At 37.3% G+C, this 17,361-nt stretch overlaps 1 protein-coding gene across 4 annotated transcripts in view; it reads right to left on the bottom strand.

The window, feature by feature from the left end:
- Nucleotides 1-17,361, bottom strand: part of SMYD3 (SET and MYND domain containing 3) — a 349,832-nt gene that overhangs the window by 55,319 nt on the left and 277,152 nt on the right. The window lies entirely within an intron of this gene.

The following is a 17,361-nucleotide window of genomic DNA, read 5'->3' as shown; positions in this document are numbered from 1 at the left end:
CTTCATTTCAATCACCATGTAAGATTTTATGTCAAATTATCAGATATATTTTAAAATGGGTTGTCTTACATGGCCATTTTTATTTCGAAGTTCTCCATCAAATATCTACTTCCAACAATCACATCCTATCTTATTACCAGCCTAATATTTAGAACATTTGCATATAGCTTATTATTCTTCCACAAAAGATTCACAGTTAAGTGATGGATCAAGGAACTATAAATAGTTCAATTCTTTATGCATGATGGTATACATTAAATATATATTCACATTTAAGCACAACAATTTGGGTAGACAATTTAGTCATTATCTTGTGCAGCTAATCAGCTTAATCAGCAAAATGCTAAGCATTTCTCACTGTTCTTATAACCTGCATGTAATTGAGTCATATCTCAAGCCTGATACTTCTACCAAAATATTTACATAGCCAAATGGATGTACTGCATTCTAAATAGAACTGTAATTCTATCATGCTTTGTTTCCCCTTTAGATCAAAGCTCATTATTTTTACAGTAACTTCCATACATGACTTCCCATGTTAATTAACTAAGTACATGGTCTCTGGGTCTCATTTCCAGCCCAAGGTTTATACTGTATATTGGGCTGGAAATATCTACTGTATTCTTGCTCATAATACAATGTACAGAACCAGTTCTTAATGGGGAGTCAGCTTCATCCCTCAATTGTAAAAGAAAAAAAGAAGTTGGGCAGGTAATAGGCTTTCTGTTTCTGCTTTCTCTCTCTCTCTGTGTATGTGTGTGAGAGAGAGATGCATGTGTCTGTGCCATGCATGTGTTCTTGAGTAAGCTTCTTGACCTTTTATACCAGCTTCTTTAATTGCTAAATGGCAAGATAACCATTTCCATTTTAATTGAAGTGTTACTACATGCTCTCAATACTAATAGGCTGCTATCTGAGACATTGTTATTATATGACTAGGACATAAATAATAACTATTTGAAATCTCATATTGTTTCCAGAATACAGAAGTTAATTAAGAATTTTAAAGCATGTAGCAATGGAAACAGGAAAACACTAACCAGTTGCTGAGGATCTAGGTTTTTTGCCCCTTCATCTTTTTTTTAATATAACATAACCTTGATCAATAAATAAGAGGGGAGCCTCTGAGCTTCATCTCTAATCTCTTTAAAATGAATACATAACTAAAGCTTTATACAGATACTAGCATGTAACAGATTTCAGACAACTGTTTCATCTGTCGGTGAAAAGATTAGCCATATTGACTGGAGGAACGTGTCATTCATTTATTTTATTATTTAATCTAATGTTTCAGACCATGATATTGATATGCTATTTTATAGATTAGAACAGGATATTAATGGCTATGCCAACCCAAAAGAGAACAACAAAGTCCCCTTGAATTACAAGACTATGATTTCAGTCTTGGTCTTACTGACCCAGAAAAAAAATCTGGGTTAGATAAACAGACTGACTTCTGTGCAGGAAGCTGCCTTCAGGAGTTGCTTTGCAGTAGGTTGCCTAGCTCTGTATTATTCTGCAGCAACTCAGCAGCAGTCCTGGTTTTCTGATGTGTTTTTGAACTGACTCTTTCTGATAATACAAATCATCCATTTAATCTAATTAGTTATCCCAAGTTAAGGTCTAACTTCTAAAGACAGATAATTGTTAGTTGTTACTTAGTATTGTTATTAGGTTGCACCTCAGGGCTGAAGTCCAACTCCTCCAATGATGCCTCAGAAAGCAGTAGGTGATGGGAGAAATTAGCTCAGTATCCATCTGGGCTGGCTGGACACACCAAGTCTCCCTGATACTGGTCCTGATACTGCTCATCCTATCTACAGTATGTCTGGCCCTGGCAGCACATATCTAACTGCCAATGCTTATTTTATTGTTTTTATTTTAGAAAACATCCTTTTCTACCACAAACGTATGCATGTACTCAAGGAAATATATTTAACATCAGAGAATCAAGCTCCAGTTCATTCCTGTCCTCATCAAGAATCAGATTTTTATTTACTGTAAAATCACTCCCAATGACTTAACATATCCCAGGCCCTGGCATAGGGTGAGGCTGGAGCTTGAGGATTGTACTACCTGATGGATTGCAGATGGTGGGTCAGGCATCTGGTTTTATTGCCTGTGGGTTTTTTTATTATTGTGGTGGTTTTTATTATTGTTTTGAGCCACCCAGAGGTGTGTTTTACAGATGGGCAGTCATATAAATCATTAAAATAAATAAAATATACCGGAGACCAAGTAACAATAATTTGGCCTGCAGTGCCACACTGCCTGGTAGCACAGATCCCAATGTACAATTCAGGGGCTCCAATATGCCTCAACACCTTGTTTGGGGCCCACCAGGCTGCTTGCACCCCAAGGTTATTTTTTTACATTCACTTAATCAAGAATAAATAAATGGGAAACTAGCATGCTGCAGAGTACCAGCTTCATGTATAATCTGTATTTCCAGCAATGTCTCTGGGCCTTAACGAGGCCCCAGCAGCTTTCTTAGAAGATAAAATGATGGGTGGCTGCAACCCAGTGCTTTCTCAAGTGTGTCAGTATCCTTAGAGAAACAAATGCAAGAATTTTGGGAGGTTAGGGGTGATGGTGGGGAGCAACCTCATGAGTTCTCCTGCTAGTAAATTGGGGAAATGGTGGGCTACATCCACCATGGCTGCCATTTTGTGAGAATGCCTGAAACATGCTCTTGAAATTTTTACTGTGCCCATTGGCCCAAAAAGGTTGGATAGCCCAGGAGTACTGTCCTAGCACTTTTTGTAGCTGCCAAGTTTATCTAGGATAAATGAGAGTTGGAAATTAATTGTTGCCTGGCATGTGCAACTTGCCCTTTTATGGTGCTAGCAGTTTTGAGAAAAACCCTGAGGGTCCATCAGAAATACTGGGGAAGATAGAGTCTGGTTAAATCATATATCAAGAACATTACATTTCTTTCTAGCCTCCTGGCTTGGTGAGTAATGAGGCTCAGTTCCTCTCACTTGACCGCAAGGCTCACCTCTCATAAGAGTGCTGTATTCCAACCCTACTTCAGCAGTTCAGCCTAGAGAGCCTTCCAAATTGATATTGTCATGCCATATCAATATAAATTTCCAGTTTTCTCTGAAACTGAATTTCTGGCAGAATTTTCAGGGCTCCCATTAATTTAGGTGATCTACAGCTTATTTTATGTGCCCTGAGGACATCCCTGCCCTGAGGACATCCCTGCCCAACTATGACCAGAGAAAGAAAGAAAAAAAGAAAGCCAGCCTTAAGCAACTAAAGAAGGTAAACAACCCTCAGAGTCTCAGTCTCCCTCATCAAGTTATCATTTATCAAGCAAATGCTAGAAGCCAGAACTTTTAAGCTATTAAAATATGAATTTAGAAATGACTTCTTGGCTTCCAGTGTTATTTCTGACTCTAAGAGAATAAAGTACATTTGTTAAATAATCCTAACACAATTATGCTAGCTGTGTGAAATGGCCAGTGTTAGGGATGAGCTTATACTATTATCAACTATGTTTCTAGAAAATAATATGTACCTACATACTGTATATATGTTCTATCTGCTTTGGGACAGGCAACATTATGCAGAGCCCAGAAAAGGATAAGAAACAGAAAGCCTAAGAAATTAAAGGCATAGGATAAAGAAAAGAAAAGAAAAAAGCAGACTAAAACCAACCTACCAACAGTCTTTATTACACTTTTCTATCTCTTTCTATCCTTGCTGATCATCACTGCTTCCACCATGTTCGTATACCCCTTTGTAGTGTGTATCCATACACTGCATATACTTCCTAGTTCATGGGATGTAGGCAACATCTGTTGTAACACAGCCTCTTTAGATTAGAGATCCTAGCATGTTGGGGGTATGCTGGGCTTTGGTTGTCCTTATGACATACTGGCACAAGGTGACAAAGCTGTCCTTACCTTTCCCAGGGAATGCCACCTGTGACACAGGTATGCCTGAGGGTTCACTACCTGACTGCCTCATTGCCAGAAAGGAGAGTCCATAGTTTCTGGTGGGCCAAAATGGAAAACATTGCCTTCTGTTAATCCCTGCTGACCATCAACGTGATCTCAGGGCATGCTCTTTTCCACTTCCAAAGTAATCTTCCCTATGCTATATTTCCTCAAGCACACCTGCCCATTTTGGATAGCACAATTCAGTTTGTTGAAGATTAACCCTAGCATTCAGTGGCTACTTTGCAGAAGTAGGGAACCCCTTCAACTCAATGCTTACTGTAGCCTGTAATAACTTTAAGAGCTACTCTTTCCAGGAGTGTGGAATGAGCAGAATGGCTGTAATACTTGTCCTGCAAATAGAAGCTTGCTGGTTAATCTGGTGGAAGCAATTAAAAAAAACACTTCCCTCCTTTTTTCCTCTGAACTTTCTATTTTTTCCCTGTGCTTCCTTTTAAAAAAAAGTCACTATTTTTTTAATCAGCTGAGGAAGAAAGGTTTCACTCTCAGCTTCCAAATAGTCCAGGTGACTGGAAAAAATAGCAAAGTAGTACACTAATGGATTTTTTAAAAAGCACAGGAAAGATTAGGAAGCAACTGTCCACAAGGAAAAAAAAAAGTGATTGCCCATTGCTTTCCTGGAACAGAAACGTAGAATGGCACAACAGGGGAATTGTCTAATGGTAGGACATGGCAACCTTGCAAATATTTCAGTCCAGACAGGATTTCTCAAGATGGCTTACGTGGTAAATGTGGATGTGCCATAAGGTTGGTTATGTTATTTACACTTTGTCTCTTACTAAAAAGCACTATGCTTCTAGAAAAAATGGCATATTTCTTAGCCAAAAGTAACTTTATTATATTTGTAAACATTTCCAGTACATTAATTAAGGGCTTTTCAGAAATTATCTACTCCAAGATGGATTATGCAGAGTAGCTATTACACAGCAACTGCATGATGTAATTACTGCCTTTGCTGTTTTCCAGTGAGCTGCTAACAATAGTTGCTAGGAAACAGAAGTAGTGTGAGTAGCTTGGCAATGTCCATTCCACAGACAGATAATGCAGAGAACAATCTTTTGCAATTTGGTGTATTCCAGGTATAATGGGACTGTATCTCCCAGAATGCACAGTTCTCCGTGGCTTTGGCCAAGAATTCTGGAAGTTGCAGTCCCATGACATGTGGAATATGCCAAGTTGGGGAAGGGTGACATTGGACTTTTCATGATCTCCCCCTGGTCCTAACAGTATTAAAAGCAGATTAAAGGAAGCAAATTTCACAATACTTATTACACATGACCAGTCATTATCCAAGCTATACGCTAGTATTAAATTGCATTTAAGGTAAACACTGAGATATGCTGGATGTTAAACATTGTCAGGATTACAGGTTTTACCAGTTTTAAATCATTTAAATTTAGTTGCAATAAAGTAATTGTCAAAAGTTACCATAAGCTTGTGCTGTTGGGGACATATGAAACTCAATTTGTTTGATCACACTGATTGCTAATTTACTTCTGCATGTAGTTCAAAAACCTGCACTGAAGGCAGGCAGGGTAGGGAATTGGTATCACTCCATATATCGCTTAACTAAAACTCCCAGTAACCCTGGCCAGCATGACTAATGAGGAGAGATGCTTGGAGTTATAGTTCAGCAATATCTAACCGTTTCCCCACCACAGTTTCCCCAACCCAGAAATGTATGGATCATCTCCTCTATGTTTCTTCACACAGGCTCTGATCAGTATCTAAGATTCCAGGCTTCATTGCCATCTGAAGCACAGTGGCTAGTGAAAAGGAAGGAGGTCTTCTCAGTAGTAATTTCTACTTTGCAGAATGCCTTTGCAAGAGAGACCTTATCCCTCCTTCCCTCCCCACCTTTATTTTATACAAACCAAGATGGTGTATACATAATGCTCTTTCCTCCTATTCTTCACCCAACCTGGTGAGGTGGGTTGTGCTGAGAGGGTGTGATTGCCCCAAAGGGAGGGGTAGAACTCACGGTCTCATGGTTTCCGGTCCTGTACCTTAACCACTACACCAAACTGGCTCTTATTTTTGTTGGTTTGTTTACTTTATATGCCACCCAATCCCTGAAGGCTCTAGGCAGCTAACAATCCCCCACCAAGCCCTGATAACATGGCATACGGACATTTGGTTAAGACCTTGCAATTTAAATTTTTCAGTTTCTGGCTGAGTACTTTTTAAATTGGGTTTTGCATCTTTTGTTTTCCTGTTAATGAATCAACTTCTTCCTCAGCAGAGCAGCAACTTTTGCTTTATTTCCCCAACAGTATTTGGGGAAATATTGTATGGAACGAACTCTTGTTCTTGTGAATCCTGGGCGAGGGGCTGGGAGACCAAGGCAGTCCCCCATTTTGACAGAGCTGTTAGCATCCTCCAGAAAACAGCTCAGCTGGAACTGCAGCACAATACAACTTCTTTAGGCTTGGCAGGGCGAAGCAGGCACGGCTTTCATCTGTTACTCAGCAATGATACTGAGGATGATCGAGCACAGGGAGGGAGGGGCAGCCAGCTGGAGGGTCCCTGAGAAAGGTGGGCAGTTTTGCAAACAAAAGATTGGGTGGGAAACTGCACTCCAGCAAAATCTCTCATATACACTTTTTTCCAGTGCATTCTTAACGGTTGCTGCTGTTGACAAAAATGCCATCATTAAAGAAAAATGCAATGTGGATTCCTCTTGCTAGCAGTTTCACAATAAGGATGGCTTTAACAGCCATCAATAGTGATCTTAGAGGTCAGGGCATTCAGTGAACCTGCAAATGAAAGTCTGTCTGTCCACCTTGCCATATTTGGTATATTTATAGTTCAGCTTTCTTCTACCTATATGGTCTCCTGCCCCGCACTGATTTGCCTCAGAACTGCTTCAGCTATGAGTTTGTTTTCGGTTTTCTAAAGCTTTGCATTCTTCTCTACTATCTTAACTGATTCCTGAGCTATCATGCTAATTGCTGTTCATCACTGATAAGTTTCATATATTAGTGATTCTTTTTTTTTGTTAAAATAGGGTTGTTGTATTCTTTCCTTGAAAAAAGCGAAATATATTTCTTTAAAATAAAAGATATACAAAGCCAGTAAAAGGCGATCATGCAGGCATTGCAACTAAGGCCCAATCAGCAAGCATTTCACAATCATTTGGAGGTTATGTATTTTGTTCTCAGAAAGAATAAAGATGAAGGGCGGGCTAAAATGGATGAAGCCTGAGCTTGATCTATATTATTACATTTAAGACTGCAAGCATAATTTAGTCGCGCTCACATGAGACCACAAAGTTATGTAATTTCACACTAATGAACTAGCCTGTCAGACACTATAGAATGTGACAGGTAAGAGGATGGTTTTTCCTACATATGAATGCAGTGATGTAGTGATTCCTTATCTGACAGAGGGGTGGTTTCCTAATGTGATCTGGATGACTTATCCCATTTATGAAAGACAATCCCATAATGCTGTGGAACCTAAGCATCTAATGATCTAACTGAAGACAAAACAAAGTATTCCTTTACAGGCTTAGAATTATTTTCTTTTCATTAATCCTAAAGGGTTCTTCTGTAACTCTTTAGTTGCCATGCTAGACAACCGAAGTATCAAAACTTCTGATCCACAAGTGTCTTCACAAAAGCTATTGGGGAGTGGCGGAGAATAAAAACTGTAGTAATTACAAAAATATTTTAAAATATGTGGGATTTCTGTTCTGGTAAGATATAAAGCAAGCATTGTGACAGTTACCCAAGGATCATGGTTCCCATCATACAATAGCTTTTTACTGTTATTTTAAGCTGGAAATTATGTTAAATCTGTTGCTTTAATTTTGTGAATATTTTTGTAATGCCATTAGTTGTATGTATGTATGTATGTATGTATGTATGTATACCACTCACTCACCAAGCAACCCTGGGTGGCTCACATAGGATTAAAAATATCAAAATATAAAATATAGGGAAAAAACAATGTGCCAGGGTCAAATAACACCAAAACACACTGGAACAGGTTCAAACAACATCCTGCCCCAAAGCCTGGGGAAAGAATCAGGTCTTTGAAACCTGTTGGGGCCACTGAGATCTTGAGGGGGATGCTACAAGGCAGGTACATTGACAGAAAAGACATGTTTCCTGGATTCCATAAAATGGCATGTTTTTTAATGGAATCTTGAACATGCCAACCTTGGTCATTTTAATTAGCATAAAAATAACGAGATCAACAATTTGGCTGCGATAAATCTATGTAGGGTACTTTACAGTCTTAAAATTGAGTGTCTGGTGGATGATTTTGGTGGGTTTTGCCAACTTACTATAGTCAGTCATGTTTTATTCTTTACATTTGATGTTGAACTTCGGTTTTCATGTTGATGTGATTGATTTTTATGTTTTAAACTTATTGTAAAGGGTCTAGAGTTGTATTAGCCGGGTAGTGTGTGTCTATGTACAGTATGTGTGTATGTGTGTATCTGTGTGTTGTAAATAAAGAAAGAAAATATTAGGAAAAGTTTTCTTACATTTAAAAGTACACGAAGTTCAGTGTCAGAGAAAAGATATAATTCATTCTCTTCTAGCACAAACTTAATCAACATATTTATAAATTACATTCAACATTAGAAATCGCTTTGAAGTCCTGGACCTCATTGATAGAGAACCAGAGAAGCTTTTGAATTAAATCAAAGATGTTCTTAAGAGACTGCCAAAGACAAAGAAACAGAAGATAGTAAATTGGGTGCCAAAAAAATGGTGGAAATTGCAGAGAAGAGAAACCAAAGCCAAAAAAGTCAAAGATCTCAGGAAGGAACTTAGCAAAGAATTTCAGAGAGCTGTTAGATGAGACAATAAGCAATATTACAACAACATCTGTAAAAGCACTGATGATGGAAACAGACATAGAAAAACAAGGATACTCTTCCAGAAGATTTCCAGATTCAGAAGGAGGTTCCAATCTTAAACTGGTATGCTAAAAGATGACAATGGACAGATAGTAAGTGATTCTAAGAAGAACAAACAAGGTGGAAGGAGTATACTGGAATTCTGTATCATAGAGATGTCAACATCAAAGATACCCTTGGAGATATTCCTTATTTATAGGAGCCTCTACAGGTAGTCCTTGCTTACCAACCATTTGTTCAGCAACCATTTGAAGTTATGACGGCACTGAATAAGGAGACGTATGACCAGTCCTTAAAGTTGTGGCCACTGCGGCGTCCCCATGGTCACATGAACGTGATCCAGGTGCTTAGCAATTGGAACACGTTTATTTATTTATTTACTTACTTACTATCCCACCTTTATTATTTTTATAAATAACTCAAGGTGAGGAACATACCTAATATTCCTTCCTCCTCCTATTTTCCCCACAACAGCAACCCTGTGAGGTGAGTTGGGCTGAGAGAGAGTGACTGGCCCAAGGTCACCCAGCTGGCTTTCATGCCTAAGGCAGGACTAGAACTCATAGTCTCCTGGTTTTGCAGCATCCTGCAGTCACATGATTGGCATTTGCAACCATCACAGCTGGCTTCCAACAAGCAAAGTCAACAGGGAAGTCAGCAGGAAGTCACAAGTTGCAGTCATGTGACATCACACTTAACGACCCATAGTGATTTGCTTAACAACCACAGCCAGAACTGACGAACTACCATCGTAAGTTGGGCACAGTCACCTCATTTTTCATTTTACAACCACATTGCTTAGTGACGGAGTTGCCTGTCCCAATTGCAATCAGTAAGTGAGGACTATCTGTAGTACTAGAGGATGAAATTAAATCAGCACTCCAGACATTACTCATTTTTCGCTCAGGCCTTTACTGGGGGAGCATGAAGCCCCTTTGCTTTGTTCCTGTCCAATCTGTCATTCTTATCTTCTATTTTTTTTTTACTGGTTATTATTATATGTTTCTTGTTTTAGTTATTTAGAGCCACTCAGAGTTGTTGGGAGTTGGGCAGTATACATGCTCAACTGATAAATCAATCAATCAATAATTCAGAAGGCCAGAGGAACTGATAGAATATCTACAGGAATATGGTTTCTGGGGGAGGCATGGCGAACTAAGCACATCTCCAAAAGAGCGGAGACAACAACTGTGGCACTAACCAGTTCTTCAGAACCTCTCCGGATAAGGAGAGGATGGGAGATCACCCACATGTGCTCCAGATGGCTACTCCTGACAAGGAGACTGCAGGACAGCTGTCTCCCACAGGTCTGAGCACTGGGAAATGAAAGGATCAGCCATCATGCTCACAATTGTGGCGGAGTCTTTTAAAGGACATTGGGTTTGCTAACTTCATTTTCTAATCTTTTTCAGAAATTGCTTATTTAAATATCTTAAGGCTATTAGAGATCTTTGGAAATGACAAGTTTGAAAAGCCACGTAAGTTTACCTTCGATCTTGAACAAAAGAAAAATTAACCCTAAGTTTAAGAATTTAAAGAATTGGAAATAAATGGCAAAAAACTAAGTAAGACTTTGATCCAAGAAAGTTATAAACAAATTAAAGATCCAGACAAATTTGGAATATTGAGACTTTTACTATAAGATATTGGAAATAATTATATAAAATAAACAGCTTTTTTGTGGGAATTAAATTGTTTTATCTATCTTAAGTCATAACAGAGATTTGAGACTTTATGGTTTCAGAAATTGGACACTAGAGGGGACTAAAGATTTCAGGCAGAAAAGGGGAAAAAACTATAAATTTGTCTTTGCTTTTTGGTTAGTATGGGGATTTACAAAATGACACAAAACCTTATAACATTTGAAATACTGCTTGAGATTTTCGAAGAATGAGGCCAGAGGTTAGCAGCTACAATGTCATAAATGTTTGCTTCTATGGATAGACTGTCCAAAAGATGTTAATGAAGGAATGACAGATATGAAACAAATTTTGCCTGATATAGAAATATTAGAACCAGAAATATTGTATAATTCTAAAAAGTGTGGATTATAAGACAGAGAAGGCAGCTAAAGTGGAACAAATGACATGCCAAGAGAATGACTTGGATAAGGACTTTCTACTGGATATACAAAAGAAGTTGCTTAAAGCTTTGAAAATCAAAGTGGAAATACAAATGATAAACCAAGAGAATGACCTTGACAAGGACTTTTTACTGGATTTACAAAAGAGGTTTGCTAAAGCCTCATTGAAGACTGTGGGATAGGAAAAAGAAAAATGGAAAAGAGATCAAATCCTACAACATCTGAATGAATTAAAGATCAAGATTGGCAGAAGTAAAAGGAAATACACTGTACAGAGTACAGTGAAAAAAGGGACTGAAATTAAAGGCCAAGCTAATGACATCAGGTATAGCAACCTGCCTTAGAATCGACAATGAAGATACTCAAATGATAGTTAGCGTCTGCCTTAGGATCAACTATCAGCAGTAAAGGAGTTAGCAGTTAAGAAATACATCACAAACCAGCACTTGGTAGGGTAGCATTGAAGGCCTTAGAAAAGATATTCAGATACTATGATGTGTTCATATCTACAAAGGTCAGAATCATAAAGGCAATGGTTTTCCCTGTAACACTGTATGGAAGCAGAAGTTGGATTTTGAAGAAGCAGGATAAAAAAACTTGACATTTCTGAACTTAGTTTTAGAGAAGACTACTGAGAATACTATAGATAGCCAAGAAAACAAAAATAGATCATCAAACAAATCAATCCAGACTTCTCACTTGAGGCAAAAATGGCCAGGTTCAAATTATCATATTTTTTAATTAAATATATGATTACTTAGCTTTCTTGAAAAGTCTGTAAAGCTGGGAAGGGTGGATGGGAAAAGAAAAAGAGGAGGACAAGCAGCAAAGAAAATGGGCTTAGTTACAGTGGTGATGGGTACACCCTGGAAGACCTGAAGAGTCAGGCTGGAGACAGATCATCCTGGAGAAGGTCCATCTATGCTGTCACTAAGCGTTGACACTGACTTGATGGTAAATTACTTATTACATGAAATAATGGGGGCAGCTGACACTGAAGCTGAATAATGGACAGTACTTCTGTTGCTTAACAAAAATTGTATCACTGTGCTTCCTCTGATGTAATATTTCTAAGAAAGCTGTCCAGAATTGTGTAGTAGAAGTGTCTTATGGCTATTGCAAAAGAAGTAGTAGTGCACCCAAGTTAATGATAATGGAAATACTTATAAATATGTCTTCAAACAGTATCGTACTTTAAACCATACTGTTGCAATTGTCTTGAAAAATGGGCCTAATTAATATATTAAATGCATGTATATAATAGTCAGAAAGCCGCTATGACAGGAAATTGGTTACAAATTGATTTTTCAACAGCCACAAGTATGAATTCACTCATAATACGGTACAGTACTGAGACAAGTATGTTTAATTCCAGCCTTCCCCAGAGAAGAGGAGGCAGCTAGCTGAAAGACAAAAATAAATCTATTTATCATTGTAGAGAAGAGTTCAGGCCTAAGATATTGCATACAGACAAAATAACTGACAGCTTTATGAAATCCAAGGTCCATGGAGTACTATTCTGTAGGAAGAAATTGTTTTAAATGTTTTAATGACACTCTGTAGTTGCCCACAGAGGGCATACAACAGGTGAGCACAGGAGTCTTAGATAATGACTAAAAAAGATCTTCAAGGACTATCAAGAGAATTTGACTTGAAAAAAACCTATGATATATAATTTCACCAGAAGCCTTGTATTTTGTTGGTATGTTTAAGCTGAAGAATTCTGAGTGTACAATACACTGCATTTATATTCAAGCTGGTGGGATGTGGGTAACAGTATGTTTGTTTGCTGGGTAGTCTTGAGATTAGAAATCTTAGAAAGTATAGAACAATAAAGCTATACTTGAGATAAAACTGGGCTCTGGTTGAACTTTTGGCATATTAACTAAAATGTGCCCAAATTGGTAATTACTGAATGCTGCTAGTACTGTAGCATGGGAATGATTAAGACTGGTGACTTAATCTACACATCCTTTATTTTATGTTTAAACTCAGTTGATCAAAGCCATGATATATAGTGGAGTCAATATTCATCTGTTGATGATCATGGTGTATGGAAAACCGTGACTTAGAATGTAAGAGGAACTAATGAATGAAATAAAGAAAAATAGGTATTTTGTGGGTTTGTAGAACTGAGATAAAGGAAGAGGGTGCAATAAATCTGAATGAAGATAATCTGATTCATTCAATGGAGTTGAGAAATACAGGGAAGTGGGGACTTCCATTGGGAATATGGCGGCCTGAGCAGTTGTGACTGTGAGCTCCACAGGCAGAACTGGTATTGTGGCAGTTTATTTGGGCTCAGGCTGGATTTTCCTGTAGCCCAGAGCGTTTTTCCGGATTAAGGAAAATGCTTGGAATCTACCCATTCATCCTCCGGACAGCAAGTTGCAGCCAGGAGATTGTGGACAGCGTGCACGATTGACAGGTAAGACTTTGCCGGGAGGCGGGGATTTCACCATTTCCGAGCCATGCTGCGGCCCTTAAAGGGACATTAAGTCCAGCCACCCTATTTCTAAACCACCCAATTTATATTTTTTTAAGCTTATGTACCAAGAGAGGCTTTCTACATCAAGAAGAAGCAGACTGTCTTGGTGCTTATTGTTATTTCTGGATTAAATTTTTAAAAATCTTTTAAAGTTTTGGCTTGTTTTCCCGTCTAAAGATTAAGGAGGACTGAGGATAAATAACTGTCTTACTGCTATTATTTTTGTACTGAATTTGAAAGATTTAATATTTTCCTACACCTTGGATTTGCCGTTTTTTGAATCTTTAGCTTTCTGTTCGCTTTCCCTGGGACCTGCTTGTTAACATACTTTCTCTTGTGCCAATTTCATCCAGAACTTTTCTATTAACTCATTAATTCTTCTCTGTGTGAGTCAAGTATCTAATGGGTGCCATAATCTACTGCCTGAAACATAGAAGAATTCAAGGAGGCTCTTTCAGAGTCCCGTTGTGAGGTTAAGCAGACCTTCAAAGAGATCTTTTCAGAGTGCTGTCAGGCTATTCTGCAGAATATTCAGGACAGTGGGGAAGGTATTATTTCTAATGTGTGTCATCTGGCTGAAGATGTTATGGAAGAAGATTAAGATTTTGACAAGGATGGAGATTTTTCTACTGAAAGCAAAGCTGAAGTAATGCCAGATGAAGACTACATTTTGGTGCTGAAGGGGTTAAAGCAACAGTCTGAGCTTCAGATTACATGGAGAGCTGTCTTTCTGAGGGAATGTTATGGGAGAGAAGAGAATCTGCTCTGTGGGAGTTTTTTTGCTGAGAAGTCAGAGTTTTTAAGGGGGGCAGTTGGGGAGTTTGATTTTTGCAAGAAAAATGCCTTGGGTGTAATAGGGAGATATGTAAGTGTTTTGGTATATTTCAAGGTGGGGTAAAAATTTAAGAATGTGTAATTGGATTGATAATGAGGCTATTATGATTTTATTTCTCTTTAATGATTTGGATTAAGATTTACTGGCCTTCTTTTAAGCTTTGTTTGATTTGTAAGATTTGTAAGTTATCTATAAGGTGTAATAATAATTGTTTGTTTTTTAGGCTTACTGGGGTTAAGATTGCTGTAGTATTATTAATTATAAAAATAGACAATTTATATGTTTTTAACTGCTTGGTTTTTAGGTTTAATAGAGTTAAGATTGTTGTAGTATTATTATAAAAGTAGACAATTTATATGTTTTTATAATTTGAATTTTATTATAGTGGACAGAAATATATAGAATAGTGGTAGGAAGGAAATAATTAAATAAATGTTGTTTCTTGGGGGAAGGAAGTTGATTTAGAAATTCATATATTTTTCTTTTTTTATATATAAGGGGAAGGAGCAATTACATTAGTGATTTGTATATGTGCTAATGGAAGGATTTATAGAAATAATGTGGTATTGGTTTGACTTAGAGTAAGGGATTGATTATGGAAATTGCTGTATATTCTTGTTGAAAGTTGGAAGCCACTTCTTTATGTAATTTTCGAAACTCTTTTTTCTTGTGTTTCACACTTTTTTAGTTTTTTCTTTTTGTAGTTTTTTTGTAGTTTTTATCTTTGTTTCAAACTTAATAGAATTCTTTAAAAAAAGAGAAATACAGGGAAGTAAGGGTGTAGACTCATGGAATAGAATGATGGGTATGTATGCATTTATGTATGTATGTATGTCAAGTTGATTCACGATGCACATTACAGAAATACTTTCAGGCAGCTGAATAAAGGAGATCCATAGTTACTAAAGAAAAGTAGATATTACTTGAGTTAAACTTGTCTTAATTCTGAGCAATAACGGTACTGAACCCTTAATAATAGATAAAGCAGTAATACCAAAGTTTGCAAATCATGTTATAGTTATACTAGATCCAAGATAGTTTCTCTCTATACAAGTTTAATTTTCTTTTGTAGAAAGAGAAGATACACATGGGGAAGTGAGTCTGCAAGATAAATTAGAAGACTGTTCACTTTTCATTAGATGAAAATGTACCTTGTGTTAATAAATGTAATGTGAGTAACTTCAGGGAATGGCTTTGCAACTTTCTTTATCTGATCAAGTGGGGATAAGAAATAGCAATCCCTAAAATTCAGCAGAGTAAGCACTAACAGTGTCAAAAATTTCTTCAGAATCAGCCCTTCTTATGCTCTTTTTAGAGGCTAGGCAAGAATCTAGAGTCCATATGCATCATCTCTCAGAATTGTCTCTGTTCCATTTTAGGTGCAATTTGCAGTGCTTCCCCCCAAGATTGGTCCAGCAATTATGGGAATCCCGACAATAATTTCTACATGTAGCCCCACTGCATTTTCTACTAGGTCTTCGACATTTTTCTTACCAGAAATTCTGTTAAGGAAGGAAAAACACAATAGGTGCTTAAGGCTCTTGGACAGCTGGGGACATTTGCCTAGAAACATCCATAGTGACAATTAGAAAAACGTTTTTTTTTTTAAAAATGCATTAGGTATTTTTGGCAGCTCCTCATCTGAAGGAGAGCAAGAGATGAAGAAAGTCCAGAAAGCCTTTCCAGGCTCACAACTTTCAGGCAGAGAGGAATCAGACAATACAACAGGAATCTCCTATTCTTTGTCAATTTCTTAATACAAAAAGAAATATGAAATTGAAGGCTATGAAGTAAAAGTTTGAGGATGCTTGAAACATAAGACTTTGTAGGAGTAGGGACTCTGCCATAACACTGTAAATTAAACCTTAGGCCAGTAAAGGAAACCTCATCTAAGCATTCACTCTAAAATTTTCAAGAGCTGGATACAGGAACTGTCTTTATTAAGCTGGGCAGTGTGAGCCTATTATGAATTTTTATATCTTGTCCCATCAGAATTTTCTGGCTTGGCCTTTCAGCTCACTGAGTATTAGTTCCATAATCTCTTAGCCTGAAGATCAGACATGATTGCTTTCCTGGCTTTTGACCACTTGCTCTTGACCTGGATAGACTGCTGATTATTAGTTTGGAGATATAAACAGGACACCTAATGTGTCAAAAGTGGGAGATTTGTCCACTGCACAGAACTAAGAATAATTTCAGAGAAAATGCAGTACTCTATAAATATTAAACAATCAGTAGTAATGTACCTAATTCATCTTTTTAAAATGTATTTGCATATGTCAATAATACTACACCATGCTCTTTAAATATTGACTTTTTCCATTTTGATTTAATATGACTGTGGATTATTGTGTAACTGCAAGTATTTTCCAAAACTGAGAAACAATTCAAAGATTTAAAATTATAAATATACACATAGATTTTTTTTCAACTCATGATTTCACTTCTCTTTCTCAAATAAGTCGAAGGACTTTCTGGAGCAACAATCCATGAATTGATGTCATCGTCATCATCACCACCACCACCACCACCAAAACCATAAAAATCATCTGTGGCTGTTTCACAAGATTATATCCTATCTCTCAACGTATCAAATGAACAAGAATTTAACAATTCTGAACACAGACAAGAGAAACAATCACAAACAACAATAGGGTTAGTATGCAGCTATAAAATAAAAATGTTAACCAATTCATGCATTCTTGAATAAAATTATACAAATAAACTCACTGAAGCCAATTTTATGCTGTAAGCCTCTTAGAATGACTATATGAGACAGTACACAGTAAAATGTAAATAAACAGTACTTTAAAAAAGCATGAGTGGCTGCTGTTGGAAGGAAAAAGAATATGCAACCAAGCAAATACAGAAGTCCTTTATAGATTAAGTACCCCTTCTGGATTCTGGCATCTGTGTTTTTATGAGCAAGCAAGTTAGGGCTTTGGCTTTGGCTTTTCTTGCACCCACATGTCTGTTTCTTAAGAAAAAAATAACTTTTTGCTCTTAGACCCTGAAAGAACCAGAAGCAAGTACTAAGAGCACAAGTCTTGGAAAAGAAAGGAAGCAAGGACAAGAATAAAAAACTCTGTATCCAAAATGTAATAAAATTACAGTACA

The sequence above is a fragment of the Candoia aspera genome, chromosome 1 (genome assembly GCF_035149785.1).
Source record: "Candoia aspera isolate rCanAsp1 chromosome 1, rCanAsp1.hap2, whole genome shotgun sequence".
Classification (NCBI taxonomy): domain Eukaryota; kingdom Metazoa; phylum Chordata; class Lepidosauria; order Squamata; family Boidae; genus Candoia; species Candoia aspera.
Note: the sequence above shows the minus strand (reverse complement) of the source record. Positions and strands in the feature narration are given on the sequence as shown.